Below are 22,457 nucleotides of genomic sequence, written 5' to 3' on the forward strand. Positions count from 1 at the left end.
TTCTTGTTCATTATTTACTTTGGCACCCAGGGCAAACCCCCATACCCATAACATCTACGCAGTACTGCTAACTAACCTTTCACCTTAAACATCTCCATATGATTTCTGTGAAAATAAAATAATATCATATGTGTTAAGAGGAAGGGAGTGGGGTAGGATTCAAATAGGAGGAGGACTTTCTAATATAATCTGGTCTTCCCTCAGTTTAAATGGAGTTCTCCGTGGCCTTTCGTACATGCATGGGTTAAGACTGCGTATAAAGACTGTAGGCTTTGATTTACAGGTTAATTAAGTCATTGGTACATCCAGAGATGAGACTCTGGATCACAGCGAATATATCTAGGTGAAGTATGAAGGAAAGAGATAAAGATCCCTCCTCAGATAATGTGGTTTCAGTCCTGAAACAATTTCTATGAAACTCAGTTGTTTTATCTGAACTTTAGTTTCAGAAGCTGCCTTCTTTTTAGAATAATTTTCTCAGCATGAGTAAAATATTCAAGAGATCTCTGCAGCTGCACTTGAAAATCCACTGAGAGCCCGAGGTTGGGGAATAGCTAAAAATAGCCTCAACTTTTAAAGAAAGCCACTGTCTGATCCCCATAAAACATGAGTCGCTTGAGCTATAGCAATGCAAACAGGCTAATGCTTTAGCATCCTTTCCATGTTATATATTTTCTCAGTGGCTTGATAAAATCTCTTAAGAAGCGTGGGAGTCTGAGACATTGTTGAGACAGTTATCCTTGGGGATTAGCACAAAGACAACATTGTCTGCAGAAATATGCAATTAAGTACATAGTACCTGTTGCTTCCCAACATCTTTACTTTCAGAGGCTCTAGGTTGGCCTACTAGAAACTGAAGCCTTCAAATACTTAACCTCGTAGATGTATCCCATAACATAGCACATCAGAGCTACAGTTATTTCCATATAAAGGAACACATTTACTTGGTATCAAAAGTGGTTGATTTATTTGTCACCCATTCATCAGAAATGTTCATACCCATATTTATTTTATTCCTTTTATTTGCAGAATTTATGGTCTGCCTTCATGATGGCCCAGGCAGTTAGAAATCTGAAATACACATTATGGAATCATAATCACCACCATACAGCATTAAAAATATTAAAAACAGTTAGTGTGTGTATAAAGTGCCCACAGTCTACTTACACAGACCCAGCAAGGGACTTTCAATGCAGCTGAGAGCAAAGCAGAGGTGATTTGCCATTGCCTTCCTCTGAAGAGTTTTGCTTTGTGGTCTCCCTTTGGAGATTGAGCTATACCATCTCCCCTCCCAGCCACCTCCCCTCCCAGCCAAAATATGTATGAAGACATGAAAACAGCAATCAGGGCATTTTTCGTATCAGGAACTCCTTTACATATTAGGCCACCCACTCCTGATGTAGCCAATCCTCTAAGAGCTTACAGGCTCTTAGTACAGGGCCTACTGTAAGCTCCAGGAGGATTGGCTACATCAGGGGGTGTTGCCTAATATGCAAGGGAGTTCTTGCTACAAAAAAATCCAAACACCTTGACAGCAATTAAAACTTTGGTAAGGAAAGAGAGATCACTAAAGGAACATCAAAGAAAACCCCAGAAAAGGTTTCACCTGCTAGCAGAAGATGGCCATAGAAGGAGACAGACAAACCTCCATGTGGAGAGAGTTCTGGAGTTTTGATCCCATGACTAGGTTGCCACCTGCCTAATCTCAGAAGGTGGGGCAACTGAAGAAGTAGTGCTTTTGTACTACCTTCTTCATAATCTATTAGTTATTTCTTCAATTCTGAGAGTTCTTTGACTTCCAACCACTAGATGGTCCAATTTGTCTTCTTTACCCAGTGCTCATCTTTGCTAATCTCATGCTTCGTAGAATAAGATTATTAGGTGTAAGGATGTGTCAAAGGTGACCAAATTCAAGTAAATCCATGCCATAGTATCACCCATTACTATGAATGGGTGTGAAAGTTGGACAATGAAGAAACCTGGTTCTTTTGAAATGTGGTGTTGAAAGGGAGTTTTACAGATATGGTGGACTGCCAAAAAGATAAATAAGTGGGTTCCAGATCAAATCAAGCCTGAACTCACCCTAGAAGTTAAAATGACTCAACTGAGGTTATCGTACTTTGATCGTGCTATGAGAAGGCAAGAGTCACAGGAGAAGACGATCCTGCCAGGAAAAGTAGAAGGCAGAAGAAAGAGAGCAAGACCCAACATGAGATTGATTTACCCCATCAAGGAAGCCATGGCCCTCAGTTTTCAAGGCTGTTAAGGATTTTGAAGGTCATTAATTCATAGGGTCTCCATAAGTTAGAAGCAACTTAATGATGATCAACACACACACACAATAAGGCCCATCATGTTTTTCTTCTGCTGTGTACGTTATAAAGATCTGTTTTGCTTTCATTAGTTCTTAGGAAAATCACCTGCTGGATTCTATATTCCCAAATGAAGAGTGCCCTTTTTCCTTTTGGTTTGTTTCTCTGTCCAAGTAATTCTTGGTACATTTTGAAGATTGTTATACACCCAATGCATCTATGGTTTCCAAACTCTAGGTGGGGCCTGGCAGTCTCCCAGAATTACTACTGATCTGCAGATCACAGAGATCAGTTCCCCTGGAGAAAACAGATGCTTTGAAGAGTGGAATCTATGGTGCTATATCTACTAAGAACATAAGAGAAGTCATGTTGGATTAGGCCAATGGTCCATCCAGTCCAACAGTCTTTGTCACACAGTGGCCAAAAAACCCCAGGTGCTATCAGGAGGTCCATCAGTGGGGCCAGGACACTAGAAGCCCTCCCACTGTGCCCCCCCCAAGCACCAAGAATACAGAGCATCACTGCCCCAGACAGAGTTCCAGCAATACGCTATGGCTAATAGCCACTGATGGACCTTTGCTCCATATGTTTATCCAATCCCCTTGTTGTATTTGTGATCTGAATTGTGACTATTATATGGAGTTCTTGCCTGGCTCATTGGAGCCTGTAGGACTGAGCTTGGGGACTCAGGAACAATAGGCAGCAGGATCCAAATCCCTGCTGCCTTGCTCCAATCATGAGCCCCCTATTTGTTTGAATGGTACAACAGCATGCTAGCGTGGAAACTTTGCATGTATATATAGCTGGCCCCATTGGCCCAATCTTCAGTCTTTGAGTGCAGTACTATACTATGCTGTATCTAATAAAAGAGCTATAATCACTACCACCTCCCCTGATCATTGTGTGGAACCCACTATATTATACCCCTCTTGAAGCTGTCTATGCTTGCAGCCACTACCAGCTCCTGTGCCAGTGAATTCCATATCTTAATCACCCTTTGGGTGAAGAAGTACTTCCTTTTATCAGTTCTAACCCAACTACTCAGTAATTTCATTGAGTATCCATTAGTTCTTGTATTGTGAGAAAGGGAGAAAAGTACTTCTTTCTCTACCTTCTCTATCCAATGCATAATCATGTAAACCTCTATCATTTCACCCCTCAGTCAACATTTATCCAAGCTAAAGAGCCCCAAGCATTTTAAGCTATCTTCATAGGGAAAGTGAACGCCGCGGGAATACACCCAACAACCGACAAGACCAGGGCGATAGTCCACGCTCCAGCCCCCATGTGCAAGGTGGAGTTACAAAGTTTCTTGGGACTCTTGAACTTTTATCATTCCTTCTTGCCCCACAAAGCCACCCTAGCAGAACCCCTACATAGGCTCCTCGATAAACACGCCTCGTGGGTCTGGGGGGGAAATCAACTTAATAAACAGTGCTCCACCAAGGGAGAATGATTCAGGCCAGCAAAATTAATGTAAATAATTTTCTATTTGAAGTAATGTGGGGAGAGCCTAATTTGGCATACACACACCACTCCGACCCGCCACCCTAGGCCAATGCCTAGATCCAGGGCTTTTTTTGTAGGAAATAAAAGGAAATAAAGAAAGGGAGAAAGAAAGGAGGAATAAAGGGAAATAAAGAAGGGGGAAGAAATGGAAAGAAAGGGAAATAAAGAAAGGGGGGAAGAAATTGAAAGAAAGGAAAATAAATAAATGGAGAAAGAAAGGGTGGAAGAAAGGGAAATAAAGAAATGTGGGGGAGAAACAGAAAGAAAGGGGAGAAGAAAGGGAAATAAAGAAATGTGGGGAAGAAACAGAAAGAAAGGGGAACAAAGAAATGGGGGAAGAAATAGAAAGAAAGGGAAATAAAGGAATAAGGGCGTAAACTTACCTGAACTGTGACAGTGATTTTTCCAGGCCCCGCAGCAATCCTGGCTGGCTAGCCCGGCACCAGGGAGACTGCTGCACAGTGCAGCTGGGCCCCGTGATCCCTGCTGGGCTCTGGGGAGGCCTCTGGGTCGCACAATCCTCACCAGCCAGCCGGGCCCCAGGGACGCTGCCATGTGGCTTCGCTTGACCCAGCAATCCCTGCGGGCCAGACCAAGTGATCTCAAGAACTGTAAATGGTCCTCGAGATGGACATTCCCCATCCCTGCACTAGAGCATAGAGGAGACTAAGAGTTAAATTCACAGCCCGTTCAACTGTTTACACCAGTGCCATCAAATTGGGGAGTTTAGGCCATTGCTGTGTACCCAAAAAGAATTTTCTTCAACTCATTCAGACTACCCCACAAAAATTAATGTTTATTGGGAATAGAGGGAAAATAAACCTAATAACACCATTCAGAACTGATAGATGGTATCTGTCACTCTGAATCAACTGATACAAGAGTAGTTTTATCAGCTTCCACTTCAACACACTAATCTGGGCTTTGCAGGATCTCCCTTTTAGCTAAAATTTTAATCCTCCTGTGGTTATTTGCTATCAAAATGTATCAGTGGGGTTTCTTATCTGACACTCTTGATAACTGTTTCCTTATCTGATTTGGAGTTGGTGCTCAAACTGGATGAACAGTAGAACTGACTGGGGATGATTTCCCCCCCAACACGCACACATCATGGAAATGTTGAAGGTTGACCTTTCCTATTATGTCTTAGCTGGGAAGGTTCCTTTCTGTTTATCTAGTGTTCCCAGTGCTTGCTGAAAGGCATGGGGAGATTTTATAAATGTTCAAGGGTCAATGACTCTCCAAAAGACCCCTGGAAGAGTCTTGGGAGAGGCAATTAGATGGGTTTGAAAACAGAATGCAAATTGCTGTGTTGTCATTTTTAAATTTCAGATACTGGTACAATTTTACTGAAGAATTCTTCTCTTTGACTGGATGAATATCCATCTATCCAGAAAGAGGAAATCAGGTACCATTCAACAATAACCCAATGTATTTTGGTTTGTAAGCCATTTTGAGGGGAATGGTGGGCAAAGGCAAGGTAGAAGAGTTTTCAGTACTTACTTCCAGAGCCTTTTTTGTAGAAAAAGCCCAGCATGAACTCATTTTCATATTAGGCTACACCCCCTGATGTCACCATTGTTTAGCAGAGGGCATTTTTGTAGGAAAAGCCCAGCAGAAGCTCATTTGCATATTAGGCCCCCTCCCTTGATGCCACATTCAGCTGGAACTGCGTTCCTGTTCAAAAAAAAGCCCTGCTTTTACCCTACTGGTAAGTAGAAGTAAGCCCTGCTTACTTACTGGAGAGCCAGTTTGGTGTAGTGGTTAAGTGTGCAGACTCTTATCTGGGAGAACCGGGTTTGATTCCCCACTCCTCCACTTGCACCTGCTGAAATGGCCTTGGGTCAGCCATAGCTCTGGCAGAGGTTGTCCTTGAAAGGGCAGCTGCTGTGAGAGCCCTCTCCAGCCCCACCCACCTCACAGGGTGTCTGTTGTGGGGGAGGAAGGTAAAGGAGATTGTGAGCTGCTCTGAGACTCTTCGGAGTGGAGGGCGGGATATAAATCCAATATCTTCTTCTTCTTCTAAAGAGCCAGTGTGGAGCAGTGGTGAATTGAACTTTGGGCAACATAGGGCCCAATCCTTTTTTTGCAAGAAGCCTGTTGGGTAAATGGGTAATAGACAGACCTCTACAATATTACAGACTCTTTCATTCAAAGTATAGTTGATTCATTTCTCAAAATCTTTAGTATTCCAGGGAATGTTGATAAAGATGGCCTCATAATCTGGATTTTTCAAGCTCCACCTACTTGATACGAGCAGCCAGGGCACCAGAAAGTTCATTTGAGCATGCCTTTCAAAGCAAGTTATGCAAGAGCTCTGTTATCTATTGGATGACAGCACTTCCTGGTAGATTGGGTCCTGGGCTGGGGGATCTGGTAGGAAAACTGCTCTTAGCCATGTCTACATTCAGTTTACCTGCCCTTTTCCGATGTTGTTGTCATATCTGGAAATGTTGTCTATTTGCAGAGCCTTTTTTTGTAGCAAGAACTCCTTTGCATATTAGGCCTGTTGCAATTAGGTCTTGCAATTCGGTCCCTGAATTTACAACACAGCACGAGTGCGTGTGTGCAGAGGTGACCAGTGGGAAACTTCAGGTCACCGGACGTAAGGATGAAAATGCATTCCACCTATGAAGATCTGTGGCGGGAAGTTTAACTGGCCAGGATTGGACCTGGCCAGGTAAGGGGGTTGTTCTGGGAGATGTATATAATCAGGGACCCGGCCATGTTCACTTTGTGGTGTACTTGCCAATAAAGCATGTTGCCTTCGAAACATCTTAGAACTCAGTACATTACACTGGCAACAAGGATGGGATGCTAGCCAGGTCTGCAGGCAGCTAGTTCCTCCCATCGGGAAATCGCCAACCTGGCTGGAGACAAAGAAGGCATGCAGCCCAGAGGGGCAGAAGCACCCGCTGCTACCGGAGCAACCACCACTGCCAGAGTGCCCACCGCCGCCATGGCAACCCCGAGCGGGATGACGGACCACATCACAGAGTTCGACCCTGCCAAACCCGAAAGGTGGGAGACCTATGCAAAGTGTGTTGACTGCTACCTACAGACAAACATGATTACGGACGACAGCCAGAAGCGAGATGTGCTCCTGAGTGTCTGCGGGGATGCCACATTTGAGATCACCAAAGGTCTCTCTGCCACCATGAAACTCACCACGAAAACCTATGAAGAGATAGTCAAACTCCTGACCGGGCATTTCTCACCGCAGCCATCCATCATTGCACACCAATTCCTGTTCCACAAGAGGGATCAGGCCGTCTACAAATTCAGGCCGTACAAATTCATTGACTACCTGTACGGCAGGCATTTCACGATTGCCAAGGACCACAAGCCACTGCTGAGCCTCCTTGCCCCGGACCGCCAGATGTCACAAATCCTGTCACAGCACATCCTGCAGTGGAACCACCTCAATTCATACATGTATAAGCTAGTTCACCGCCCTGGCAAAGCAATGGGACACGCAGACGCCCTCAGTTGCCTTCCGCTGCCCTCAATGGACCCCGACCCAGCCCCTGCCCACCACATGATGCTAGTGGAGACTCTACCAGAGAGACCCCTCCATGCCACTGAGGTAGCTTGGGTCACGGGCAGAGACCGCATCCTCGCACGCGTTTTGGACTAGGTGGGGAGGGGGTGGCCCACAGGCAAACTGGACGCTGATTTCAGGCTATTTGCATCCCACTGGGATGAACTGTCCATACATAAGGGGTGCATTCTCTGGGGAAGCAGGGTGGTGGTTCCCCCCCTCCATTTTGGAAGCAAGTGCTCAAAGCCTTGCACAAGACGCACCCGGGGATAGTGTGTATGAAGGCCCTGGCACATAGATATGTCTGGTGACCGGGGATGGACAAAGAGATAGAGGGGTGGTTAGAAGGTACCAACCCTGCCAAGAGTCCTGGCAAGATCCACCCAGTGCCCCCGTCCACTGCTGGGAGTCCAATCGTGTGCCGTGGTCCCGGCTACACCTAGATTTAGTGGGACCATACCAGGGCCAACCACATGATGCTAGTGGAGACTCTACCGGAGAGACCCCTCCATGCCTCTGAGGTAGCTTGGGTCACAGGCAGAGACTTGTCTTGAGGACAAAAGGAGATTGAGGAAGGATCACACTGCTACAGCACCAACCCCAAATCAGACTTTTCCCTGCAGCCACTGTGGCCGGATCTGTCTGTCCCGCATTGGTCTTGTCAGCCACCAGTGAGCCTGCAGCAGACGTGGACTACTGCACCCTTCTTAAATCTTCGTTCGCGAAGTCAAGCCGAGAGAGACCAGGGCCAAATATTCTTTATCCTGGTGGACACCTACACGAACTGGTTGGAGGTGATTCCCGTAGCTTCAACCTCCATCATGGCCACGGTCATTCCCCTACAGAAGGTCTTTTGCACCCACGAGTTCCCCGAGACCTTAGTCATGGACAACAGTACCACTTTTAACTCCTGGGACTTCCAGGAGTTCCTGAATAGGTACCTCATCTGGCACATACAGTTCGCTCCCTTTCATCCAGCCACCAATAGCCAAGCAGAGTGCATGGTGCACACCACCAAGGAGGCCCTGATTCTCATAGTGCAGGGGGATTGGGACCACCACCTGGCAGCCTTCCTTTTTGGGAACCAAATCACCCCCAACCCAGTCATCGGCTTAAGCCCTGCAGAGCTGCTCATGGGTAAGAGGTTAACCACTAGGCTAGATAGGTTGCATCCAGACCGGGTACTGGAACTCCGCAGCTCCCCCAAGACAAGAGAAGCCACTAGGGGGTTCTTTCCAGGGGACCCAGTCTATGCGAAGAATTTTGCAAGTGGGCCGGAGTAGTTACCACCCCGGGTGCTACGGGTCACTGGGTTCTGCTCTTACAAGGTCTCGTCAGAAGGGGGCCAGCTCCTCCAGAGACATGTAGATCAACTGCGCCATTGCACCTTGCCAGAAGAACTGGCAGAGCCAGGGGGAGCGGGGTGATAGTGGTAATGCCACCAGAAGCCACCCAGCCAGTGCCGGCTTTGCTGGCCCTGCCAGCGGAGGGGCCCCGCAGTGGCTGGAGCAACCCCTCCCCGGTGGGGGGGCAAGGAGAGCCCCCGGAACAGCTGCAGGCACCGCTCTTCTGGCTTCGCCCCACAATGAGGAACCAGCGACCCCTGCAGCAACAGCAGCCGCTCCAGTTCCCCAGATCAAACCTAGGAGGTCGAGCAGGGAATGAAGGCCACCGGCTTATTTGAAAGACTATGTTTCTTGAACTAGGGGAGGAGGAGTGTTGTGTCTTGCAATTCGGTCCCTGAATTTACAACACAGTGCGAGTGCACACGCGCAGAGGTGACCAGTGGGAAACCGCAGATCGCCCGACATAAGAACAAAAATGCACTCCGTCTATGAAGATCTGTGGCGGGAAATTTAACTGACCAGGATTGGACCTGGCCAGGGAAGGGGGTTGTTCCAGGAGATGTATATAATCGGGGGCCCAGCCCCGCCATGTTCTCTTTGTGATGTACTCGCCAATAAAGCATGTTGCCTTCTAAACGTCTCGGAACTCAGTACATTACAAGGTCACACACCCCTGATGTTGCCAATCCTCCTGGAGCTTATAGTAGGCCCTGTACTAAGAACCCAGGCTACATCAGTGGTGTGTGGCCTAATATGCAAAGGAGTTCCTGCTACAAAAAAAGCCGTTATTTGTGTCTAGTAACCTACAGCACATTTGTATTATACTGTGTTCCAATAAGGTTGCCAACCCTGGGTTGGAAAATACCTGAAGATTTTGGTAGTGGAGCCTGTGGAAAGAGGGCTTTGAAGAGGGCTGGGACCTCAGTGGAGTATAATGCCATAGAGTCCACCCTCCAAAGCAGCTGTTTCCTCCAGGGGAACTGATCTCTGTTGCTTGGAGATAAATTCAAAAACTGGGAGATCCTCATTTTGAGCTTCTTCAGGGCCAGACTGGATGTCACATTGACAAGTCCATGTCTGGAGGTTCCAGAGGTAAATATTTTGAAAATGGAAGCTGTTTGTGGTCCTCCTTTTGAAAGCTCCAGGTTGCCAGGGCCAGGTTGAGAAATTCCTGGAGATTTGGGGGTGCAACCTAGGAAGGGTGGGGTTTGGGGAGGGCAGCTTATGATCAATCAATTTTATTATGGTGATCATAGATCAGCTGACAAAAATATAGTCAACAGAGACAACAACACATAAAAGAAAAATATATAAATACAATAAAAATCATAGCTTCATTAATCTAACTTTCATGATGCAAGCATAATTAATTTTTTAAAAGATTTAACCAAATGCTTTCTATTGAATAGGCCAAAGAACATGTCATGAGAAGGGTAAGATTGGTCACAAAGTCACTCCAGTGGATGTTGAGGATGGTGCGAAGGCAGTGCTGATGAAAGCGCTCAAGGAGTCGCAGGTGATGACGGTATAAAACCCACGATTCGGAGCCGTAGATGAGGGTTGTCATCACAACCGCTTTGTAAACATTGATCTTTGTGCCTTTTTTCAGATGCTTGTTGCTCCACACTCTTTTGTGCAGTTGGCCAAATGCACGGTTTGCCTTTGCCAGCCTGTTGTCAATCTCCTTGTCGATCTTGGCATCTGAGGAGATGATGCACCCCAGGTAGCTAAACTGCTGGACTGTCTTCAGAACTGATTCACCCACAGTGATGCAGGGGGGGTGATAATCTTCCTGGGGTGCAGGCTGGTGGAGAACTTCTGTCTTCTTCAGACTAACTTCTAGGCCGAATAGCTTGGCAGCCTCTGCAAAGCAGGACGTCATATGCTGCAGAGCTGATACCGAGTGGGAGACGAGTGCAGCATCATCAGCAAACAGTAGCTCTCGGATGAGTTTTTCCATTGTCTTGGAGTGTGCCTTTAGTCGCCTCAGGTTGAACAGGCTGCCATCGGTGCGATAGCGGATGTATACACCATCGTCATCATCTAGATCTACTGCGGCTCTTTGAAGCATCATGCTAAAGAAGATCGTAAAGAGAGTTGGCGCGAGAACGCAGCCTTGCTTTACACCTGTGCCTATTGGGAAGGGCTCCGAGAGGTCGTTGCAGTGTCTGACTTGGCCTCGCTGGTCTTCGTGTAGCTGGATGATCATGCTGAGGAACCTTGGGGGACATCCTAAACGTTCCAAGATTTGCCACAGGCCTTTCCTGCTAACGGTATCGAAAGCTTTGGTAAGGTCGACAAAAGTCACATACAGAGCCTTGTTCTGTTCCCTGCATTTCTCTTGGAGCTGCCTGAGAACAAATACCATGTCGGTGGTGCTCCTGTTAGCTCTGAAGCCGCACTGGCTCTCTGGGAGGAGTTCTTCTGCAATGGTGGGCACCAGTCTGTTCAGGAGTATTCTGGCAAGGATTTTGCCTGCGATGGAAAGCTAAGGCATAAAGATATTCTGCTGGGACAAAATTTTTGCCTTGGTCACTGCTGATGGACGTTGTAAGGTTGTATCCCAGATTCATTGCATTATTACTATTGTTGTTGTTATTGTTATTATCTGCTTCTAGAAACCCAAGATGCTGTAGGGCTATGGACAAGAACCCACAGACTTGTAATTTCTCCTCTGTAGCTTTTGTCCATCCAGAATGAAAATTATCTGTAAGAATTAATGAAGTTAATCAGAGAGGTTTGAAATTTAGTTGAAGCCAAAAGCATGTCACTTGAATCAAGCCAACATGCCTTATCAAGCAAGGCATAAGGCTGCAGAGCCCACACTCCAAAGCTGCCATTTTCTCCAGCAGAACTGATACTGATCGTCTGGAGATCAGTTATAATTCGGGGAGTTCTCCGAGCACCATGTGTAGGTTGGCAATCCTAACTATTAATCAGCTCCATGGTGTGGGGGGGGCAGGGCTGGAGGGGGGGTCTAACCATTTCCTCCCACTTTTGACTCTACTTGAAACAAGCTTTACTTTTGTTTGTTTAGAGGACGACCTTACTGGTGTGCTGGTTTCTGCGCTTATCCCATTGGGGCAAATAACACCTCTCTGAGGCCATTCCAGTCTGGAGAAATGGTACAGGAAACAAACCCTTCCCCAGCCCTAGATCAAGACTCCCTTCCCCATAATACAAAGTTGCTGCTTGCGATTGACAAACACTGAAGACCTCCAGCCATGTAACTCCCAGCATTTCATCTGGTCGTAGGCTCTTCAGATGCACTTGCATTTCCTGCACTCATGTCTAAAAATCAAGAAATCAATCTAAAAGTGTCTCTCTCTCTCACACACACACACACAATTTATAGTACTGGTCTACATGAAACACAACACAAGGCCTTTTCTTTCAGGAGTCAATGCTGGCAAATGTTAAACCTATTCTTCACCATATTGCTCAAAATGAGAGGCGAGGTTAGCTTGACTAAACCAGTTCTTTAATTCCAAAAGTCAAACGCTTGTGAGGATACCCTGAAGCCCACAAAGTCCTCACTGCCCAGTGTGGGAAGCACGGGGTTCCAAGGAGCTTAGGGGAGTAGGCATGTCAAATTGAGACTGAACAACATGGGAAGAAATCTCTAAACTGAGAGGCTTTGCAAAGCTCAGGGGGTGAAACGGTGAGATGAGAAAGAGAAGTGGAGGCCCCTGGATTCTTTTCCCATCTTGAGTCAATGATGCTGCCTAGCAGAGGGATGGCCTGATGCATTCTTTCTGGGCAGAAGGCCCCAATTCAGTCCCTGGCCTCTCAAATAACAGGGGCGACTGAAGGACTAAGGAACCACAGCAAGCCAGTTTAACAACACCCCCTGTGGCATTACACCCTCTGAGGTCCCTTCTGTCTTCAAGCCCCACCCTCCCCAGGCTGCACACCCATATCTCCAGGAATCTCCCAACCTGGAGTTGGCAACCCTGATGCTAAGGGAGAGAGCTTTGTCCCTTTCCTTTCTAGCCATTCTCCCAGTTTAAATTTGTCCCCTCTGAGGAAAAAATACACCTACAGCATCTAAACAGGTGAGCATTTTCCAGACACAGACATGAGTAAAGCCAAGTAAGGAGATACAAAGTCTTTTTTAAACACAGAGCCAGTATTGAGCATGATATTCCTCATGGGGATTTCCCCCTGCATTGAAATTGGGAATAAACAATAAACAGGAGTGTCCATATGGCATTGTGCCCAATATGGGCATACCGCTCCCATTTGTTCCCCCTTTGAGCCAAAAAGAACAAAAGATTTCTTTTCTCTGGCTCCCTTGGGGGGAGGACAGCAGGGCGGTGGTTTCAGGCATAGGCTATGTATGGACACTCTGCCCCAACCAATGGAGCTGAGCACTCCCTTCAAAGTGCCAGATCTGAGCTCTGCATTTCTTGCCCCTTTAAATGGCTCCCCTCCCCTTTCCCTGCCTAGCATTTTAGCACAACTCAGCTAGGAAAGCACAACTCAGCTGGGATACGGTACAGGAACGGGAGGCCTCTTGGCCGTCTTTGCATTCCGTTTTTGACAGCTCTCCCAAGCTGATGTTGACAGGCTCCTGGGTGCTGTTGGGCTAACCACTTGCCACCTAGTCCATGCCCCTCATGGTTGGTGAAAGCCAGTGTGTGTGTGGGGGGGCACTGGAAGACATTACCAATCTGCCCCTGGGCAGACTCTCTGGAAGACATTACCAATCTGTCCCTGGGCTCAGGGGTTTTCCCTGTGGGACTGAAGGAGATTATCCCATTCTTTAAAAAACCAACCTTGGACCCTATGGATCCAGCCAATTACCGCTCAGTTTCAAATCTTTCATTTCTGGGCAAAGTTACTGAGAGAAGGGCAGCAGAACAGTTCCAGAGATTTCTGGATGACACATCAGCCTTGGACCCATTCTAGTCTGGCTTCTACCCCAGCCATGGGATGGATATAGCAGTGGTCACCCTCATAGACATTCTCCAAGACAATTGGACTGAGGCAGGTTAGCGCTGCCAATCTTATTAGTCTGACAGCAGCGTTTGACATGGTCAACCATGACCTGTTGGCCTAATGCCTTTCCGATGCTGGAATCCATGGCGTAGCCCTACAATGGTTTTCCTCATTTCTCCATGATCAAAGACAGAGGGTGGCACTAGGGGAGACAGTATCACTGAAGTATCCACTCTCGTGTGGGGCCCCTCAGAGAACACTTCTCTCCCTTATGGGTGTTTAACACCTACATGTGCCCCACTCACCCAACTGGTGTGGAGTTTCAGGCTGGGATGTCACCAGTACACTGATGACACCCAGCTGTTTCTGATTATGGGTGGCCACCTGGATGCCACTCCCATGGATTTAGTTGAGGGTTTGAAGGCTATGATGGGATGGTTAAAGCAGAGCTGTTTGAAACGGAATCCTATTAAGACGGAGGTTCTATGACTGGGTGAAGGGGGACTGGATATGGAATACCGATTCCCAGCTATTCAGGGTGCCTCTAATACCTGCACCAACCATCAAGAGCTTGGGCATGACACTGGATGCCCCATTGCTAATGGAGGCCCAGGTTGCCCTAGTTGCTAGGCGGGTGTTCTTTCAACTTCACCAGGCCAGGCAGCTTGCTCCCTACCTGTCCTTCTCTAACCTAGCCACGGTAATCCATACAAAGGTCACCTCCATGACAGGCTAGTTCAACTAGTTCTACATGACCCTGCCATTGGGATTGACTCAGAAGCTCCAACTGACCCAGAATGCAGCTGTGCACATACCCCTCAGATGGCACACATTTGACCTGTACTGTGTGAGCTGCACTGGCTTCCAGTGGAGTACTGGATCAGATTCAAGTGTTGTTTTTACCTTTAAGGCCCTGTGGTCAGAGTGTCAGACGATGGAGACTCAAGGCAGTATTCATTGAAACAATGTATACTTTATTGGAAACGCATAGCTGGATACAGAAGTTGAGACTAATACTTAGAAATGGGTGTCTCCTAGTCTTATGGAATCTACATCAAAGCGCTATCTAAACAAAAGCACTATTCTCAAAACAACAGGGAGTGAAGGTGCAAACTTTCACACGAGAGCTTCTTCTTATCTCTTTGCCTCTGGGAAGATGCTGGGCGACAGTGGTATCTAATAACGGTCGCATTCCTTTGCTCCTTTTGGCCATTATACAGATTGGGCAAGATGCTACGAAGTCGGAAACATTCATGCAATCTTTTATCGGATAAAGTATACGTTGTTTCAATGAATACTGCCTTGAGTCTCCATCGCCTGACACAGAGACCATATACCTCTCCCAGTATGTCCCAAGAAGAGCTCTTTACTCTGAAAATAAGAACTTACTGGGGGTGGCCCCCAGCCCGAGAGAGATCTGGCTGTCCTCAACCAGGACCAGGGCCTTTTCGGCCCTGGCCCCTATCTGGTGGAACTCTCAGCCAGATGACACCTGTGACCTGCAAGATTTAGCTCCTTTCTGCAGGGCATGTAAGGCAGAGATGTTCCACCAAGCTTTTGTTTAAGGCAGGGATGGTACAGTCTCTTTCCCCCTCCCCATTCTCCGCAAGCCTCCCCCAGGTGGCACTGAAGAAGTTATGTTCACTGTGCGTAAAATATGGAATATTTTTACAATTTTGTTTTTAAGATGTTGTGTTTTTACTATGTTGTTAGCTCCCCTGAGCCCTGCTTGCAGAGAAGTGCGGCTTATAAATTGAACATAATAAATAAAATAAATGAAAAGGGGTTCTGGGCCACAGGAAATCACCTTGAAACATGTGAGCAAAACAGATGTCAGAGTATAGGGGAAGAGGGTGGCAGCTGTCACCCTCTCCGCCCCATTCCTGCCCTGCTTAAAACTGGGGCCATAGCAGGGGCTCCTTTTGATGCCCCCACGCAGGTGTGCCTGAAATCTGACCTACGCAAACTAATTTGTCTTCAACACTTACTCATCCCTGAGGCCAGGGGGAGAAGAGCAGATGATCAGGAGCTTTGAGACAAAGCTTCAAATCCTCACTCTGCCGTGGCAGCTGGACCTTGAGCCAGGCACGCACTGTCAGCCTCGCAGAGTTGTTGTGAAGATAAAATGGAGGAGAGGACAATCATGGGACCCCATTGTGGAGAAAGGCAAGGCATAAATGGAAAAGATACATAAATGAAAAAGTCAGGCATCCGTTTGTTCTGTCTGGGGCTCCATGAAAACGCCTCTTTGTGCATTGGCTTGAAATTGCTGTAAGCTTCTCTTAATTCTGTTTTTGGTTGACATGAGGTTAAAAAAAATAACCTATGTACCTACCCGGTTGTCTCAGCAACGTATGGAAAGAGATAAAGAAACTGTATTAAAAAAAAATCAATTCTGGCACTTCATGCAATGTGCCAGCACAGCTCCAGCCGCCCCCTGCTCTCCACAACCCCACTAAGCTAGATTTAAAGCAAGTTGTGCCCCATTGACCTCGATGGGATTCTACTGGCTCCAGGCAAAGGGTCCTGGTTTCAAGTGTGCCAAGGACTGGAGTGGGGTTTCTCTTTCCCCAGTGAATGAGCAGCAGCAGCAACTTCCCTGGGAAATCTTCAGGCAGCCGGGCCTGTCCAGGAGAGCCTGTGAGCGGCATGCTCTGAGCTTCCCCGGGAAACGGAGAGACCCTCCCTCGCCCGTTCTCTGCAGGCCAAGGGCCTGGGAAACAGAGCCCTTTGTCCTTCTTCCCCCCACTTCCTTCAGAGATATTCAGGGACACTGTGGGTTTTTCAGTCTAAGCCCCAGTGGATTACTTTCATATCAAATTGTTTCCAATCCTATTCATCGCTGGGGAGATGGTCATGGAAATGAAGTGACTTTAATTTTTTTTTTTTAGAACGGCTACTATGATACAAGAGGAACCTGAGCTTTTAAAGAGAACAACCAGGGTATGGCAGCTGATCTCCGGACTGCAGAGGTCAGTTCCCCTGGAGGAAACGACTGCTTTGGAGAGGGGAACAGCGTGATGCCCTTCCCAAACTCTCCAGGCCCCATCCTCAAATCTCCAGGAATTTCCCAGCACAGAGTTGGCAACCCTAGCCACCAGGGAACAGCAGGCACCTTTTACCTGCTTACCAATGCACAGCCCAAAGGGAGGGGGGTCTGCTGGCAACAAATCTGTTTGTCATATCCTAGGCTATGTATCCAGTGCATCTGTATTCTGCTTTTCCTTCAAGGAGCTCGGGGCAACATCCATTACTCTGCCTCCTGCAGCTTTTCCGCATGACAGGTGAGGCTGTTACTTCGGGCTGTATCCCCATGATCAGTGTCTACCTACTTGAAAGCATAAAGCAGCATTTGCAAGAACCTGATGTTATTAATTGGACAGTTAATGTTGCTGAAGGAACTCTGGGTAGGCAAGAGGTAGATAATTTAGGGTATATTTAAGATGCTGACAACTTTTTACATTATTGCACATTCCAGTTGTATGTGTACAAAGGCAGGCTTCAGCTCATTTGTCCCTAAGCCAGTGGGGAACTACACATATAAATGAGTCTGGCACACAAACACACTGTTCCCCTTCCCAGTCCAGCAGTGATTAACCCCGGGCCACGTGTAATCCAAGCTAGCCAGTAAATAGTGAGTGTGAGTCAGCAGCAGCTACCCAGCCAGCTCCGGTATTGAATGCCACCACTATGCAAAGGCAGAAGAAGTCAAAATGCTGTGCATTTCCCATCATATACAAATTGTAGTGGCCAGGTGTATCGTGCAACATCAAATGGGCTATGACGACAAGCTAAGTTTTTTCATGATGTTTGCAACATCCCTGGGCAGAGATAGCCCTTTAAAAATGACAGAATCCCAGTAATAGTTTGGAAGGTTGAGTGGAGGGTCTCCTGCACTCCCATTCCCTACCAAGCAGCTATTAGCAAGATTTATTCCTTTTTACAGATGGATTTCATACTCTGGTGGGGACATTAAAAGAGCGCAAAAACCTGCTGAGTGCCTAGGATTGCTGGTCCCCTGGTGGCAATGGGGGATCCCCAGCCCTATTCATTTTCTGCACGCACTTGGAGGGGCAGCAGGATCTAATGTTTAAAATGGCTGCTGGGCCAATGGCGTGATGCTGCTGGCAGCTGCCCTCTCATGTCCTGCCCCTCCAGATGCCTGCTGGTTGCCAGGCCTGGCAACCCTGTAAGTGACTCCTGTGGTGCTTGGAATCAGTCCATAGCAATGGTGACAACTCACAGCTCAGACCTGTAGCTTGGACATGCCTAATAACAGCAGGGGAAATGGCACAAAGCAAAGCTGCTCCCGTTTTCATCAGCATTGATGTAGGCCAGCCCCCAGTTGAGTGGGGAGCCAGGTTTCCTGCTATATTGGGTCCCCATTCCTTGCCACCACTTAATCGAGTGTCAAGAGGGAAATGGGGGTTCTCCTTGGCATCATGCCAACACACAAAGTCCCTTCTGGCAAAAAAAAGAAGTGATGGCATTGCACCACATCATGTCCTAAGAATCTATAGTTTAACCATAGAGTTTGGGGTGATCTTAGAGTACCACCCTACTGTGATGAAATCATTTCCTGTTTTTGTTGTTTTTGCCAGGAGAAAAGATGCATATCAGCACAATATTGCTGCTTCTTTGGTTAGTACTCTTAAGCTGAGTGGTTAGCACCGTTGACAGGAAAGTGCATTTTGTAGCATTGCTGATTTTTCATAATAAGCGGTGTTGTGTTCTTCCCACTCATAAGTATTTTCCAGGTTTGGGTCTAAAATATCACACTGCACAGACTCAAAGCCTCTTTCCCCTTGATTTTTGGCAGGCTGTCAACTTCATACTGTAAATTTTCCCAGTTTCTGAAAGGTATCACTTTGCAAACATTCTGCATCTATTTTATCATTCACATTTTAATGTGTTCTTTCTCTGTGTCAGATTGGAGTAATAATTTGTAGCAATAATCTTAGCAAAAGGTCTTTGTGTTGTGTAATAATCTTTTCAAACTCAGTCAAGTCTCTTATTCCATCACTTCCTGTGAGAAAATCTTTCTTAAGTCTAGAAGTTAGCTGAAGGTAGACTAGCCATTGCATCGTTTCTCCTCTTCTTGATTTAATTTCACCTTTTGAGTTTATCAAATCTCTGTAAGCATGTATTGGTGACATACTAGGGGATATCATGGGGCTGATTCTGTTTCTTAAAGACCCCCAAGTCTGAAGTAAACTGTCTCTAATTATGTAGTTTCCTTTATTTTTCTAAGTAATTTTTTCAATCCACAGAAGGTAATGCAGTCCATTCTCCATCCCTGCAGCTTCTAGTTTCATTAACCCGTCATTCGAATTTTTAATTCATTCTGCAATCCAGATTAGTTTGGCTGCTTGATAATATATCTAAAAGTTGAGAAATCCAAACTCTCCTCTCTCTCTCTCTCTCTCTTTTTTTGTCTTGCAACACTTTTAATTTAATTCTTGTTTTTTTCCTCATTCAGAATAAATGCATATATTTGTTTCTGTCGGTCCATCAAAGTTTTTTGTTGTATGGGAATTGGTAGCATCTATTATAAGAAATTCAGTTTTAGCAATACATTAATTTTATCGTGGAGATTCACTCCAAACATGATCATTTTAGTTAGGCCATCTTGCCAAATCTCTTTTGTCCGTGTGGTTTTGTCTTTAAACAGTGGATCATTTTGTTCAGACAGGTGTATTTTCAAATATTTAACTGTTCTTGAAGTTATTTTGCATCCTGAAATTCTTTTAACAGTATCCTCCTCCTGTTGTGTTAAAATGTTGTCATTATTTTTGTTTTTTCCTATTAATTCTATATCCTGAGAAGGACCCAATTTTTTCAATTTGTTCTATGATGTATAGCAATGAAATGTGGGGGTCCTTAACTGATAAAACAACATTGTCTGCAAAGCTTCTAAGTTTAAATTCTTCTCCTTCAACTATCAGCCCTCCAATATTTAAATCTTGTCTTGATGAAGTATGATGAAATTGCACACACAAATATCAGGGAAAACAGAAAAACAGGGAAAGGGAAATGCAGAGATAGATGGTAGATCTAGTCTTTATTGGCTTTAGGGTTCACTTTAACATCTAATCTCGACCATGTTGATATTCATAGAAACTGACCCTCCACAAAACTTTCCTGGGAAGGTAAAGGGCCAATGTGCCTGCAGGTTGGAACTATGACTCATAAATCACATTAAAGTACTATTATTATTTTTTTAGTAACATATGGCAATATATTCAATTTCTTATAACATTAATAATTACTTTTTCTCTATCCCATATATTACTTTCTACCTCCCCCTCCCCCCATTACTTGACCCCCACCGGTGTACTCTAATCAAACCATCATTATAAAAGGTACCCCTAATTAATAAGAACCCCAGTTCATATCCTTCTCTCACTTTTAGTTAATCATTATCAAAAATTGTCCAATATCCCTTTATTTTCCATTCTTTTTCTACGTATCTTCTGAACTTCTTCCACTCCATCTTGAATACTTCTAAATCATAGTCTCTTAAAGTTCTTGTTAACTTATCCATTTCACTCCATGTCATAACTTTAACAATTCAATCCCATTTCTCTGGTATTTTTTCTTGCTTCCACAACTGCGCATACAATGTCCTAGCGGCTGAGAGCAAGTACCAGATTAAAGTTCTATCTTCTTTTGGAAATTTTTCCATTTGTAATCCCAATAGAAAAGTCTCTGCAACTTTATTGAATTCATATCCCAAGATCTTAGAGATCTCTTGCTGAATCATCTGCCAAAACATTTTAGCTCTTTCACAAGTCCACCACATATGGTAGGAAGAACCTTCATGTTTTTTACATTTCCAACATCTGTCTGGCATTTTGTTATTCATCTTTGCAAAAATTTTAGGAGTCATATACCATCTATACATCATCTTAAAACAGTTTTCTTTAATACTTTGACATGTTAAAAGTTTCATATTTTCTACAAATATTCCCAAGTTTCCATCTGTATTTCTTTATTTACAATTATTGCCCATTTAATCATTTGAGATTTCACTACTTCATCTTCTGTAGACCATTGTAAAAGTAATTTATATACTTTTGAAATTAATTTATCATTGTCTCCAAGCAGAACTTTTTCCATTTCTGTTAGCTCTTTCCTTATTCCTTCAGTTTTAATATCATTCTCCACCAAGCTCTTTATTTGTTGCATTTGAAACCAATCATATTTATTATTCAACTCTTCAGCAGTTTTCAGTTCTATTTTGCCACTTTGTATTTTTAGTAATTGACTATATGACAACCACTTTTCTTCACCTATCTCAGCTGTTATTTTTATTACTTCAGCTGGTACTATCCATAACGGTCTTCTCTCATCTCCATACTTCTTATATTTCATCCACGTATTCAACAAATTATTTCTTATATAATGGTGAGAGAAAAAAATGTCCATCTTCTTTTTTCCATAATACAAATACGCGTGCCAGCCAAATTTATTTCTATGACCTTCCAGCACTAACAGCTTTTTGTTTAACAGCGTTATCCATTCTTTTATCCACACCAAACAAACTGCTTCCTGATATAATTTTAAATTCGGTAATTGAAATCCACCTCTCTCTTTTGCATCTGTCAAAATTTTCATTTTAATTCTTGGTTTCTTCCCAGCCCACACAAATTCTGAAATTTTTCTTCTCCATTTATCAAATTGTTTACTATCCTTCACAATAGGAATAGTTTGAAACAAATACATTATTCTTGGTAGAATATTCATTTTAATTGCAGCTATTCTACCCAACAATGACAAATTAAGCTTGTTCCATTTTAGCATGTCTTCATCCATTTGCCATAACTTCTCATAACTATTTTTAAACAGATCAATATTCTTCATTGTTATCTCCACCCCCGTATATTTTACCTTGGAGGTGACTTCACAACCTGTTAGTCTCTGAAGTTTTTGTTGCTTGTTTATTTGCATATTTTTATACAGAATTTTTGATTTTTCTCTATTAATACAAAGTCCCGCCAACTCCCCATATTCTTGTATTTTAGTTAACAGCAAAGGAGTAACTTGTATGGGGTTTTCATTTATAAACATTATATCATCCGCAAAAGCTCTGTATTTGTAAGTAAATCCTTTTATTCTTAATCCTTCTATATCTTTTTCTTCTTGGATCTGCATCAATAATATTTCAAGAGTCATTATAAACAACAATGGTGAAAGTAGACAACCTTGTCTAGTACCTTTACTAATCTTCATATCTTCTGTAAGATCTGCATTTATACATAACCTTGCACTTTGTTCAGAATATATTGCTTTTTTCTTATAAAGCTTTCTCCCAGCTCCATTTTTTCCATTACTGCAAACATAAAATCCCAGTTTAAATTGTCAAATGCTTTCTCTGCATCTGCAAAGAATAATGCTACTTCTTTTTCTGGATGTCTTTCATAATATTCTACAATATTTACAACAGTTCTAATATTGTCTCTTATTTGCCTCTTGGGAAGAAACCCTGCTTGATCTTCCTTTATAAAATTTATCAAATACTGTTTAAGCTGTTCTGCCAAGATTCTTGTATATATTTTGTAATCATTATTTAATAGCAAAATTGGTCTATAATTTTTTACATTTGTGACATCTCTATCTTCCTTAGGTATCAACGAAATAACAGCTTCCTTCCAAGTATTTGGTATTTTCCCTTTTATTCTTATCATATTCATCAACTTCTGCAATTTTGGTATTAACTCATCTTTAAAAGTTTTAAAATATATAGCTGTATATCCATCTGGTCCAGGTGCTTTTCCATTTTTCATTGCGTTGATTGCTGCTTCAATT

This window comes from Heteronotia binoei, chromosome 14, assembly GCF_032191835.1.
Source record: "Heteronotia binoei isolate CCM8104 ecotype False Entrance Well chromosome 14, APGP_CSIRO_Hbin_v1, whole genome shotgun sequence".
Lineage (NCBI taxonomy): Eukaryota > Metazoa > Chordata > Lepidosauria > Squamata > Gekkonidae > Heteronotia > Heteronotia binoei.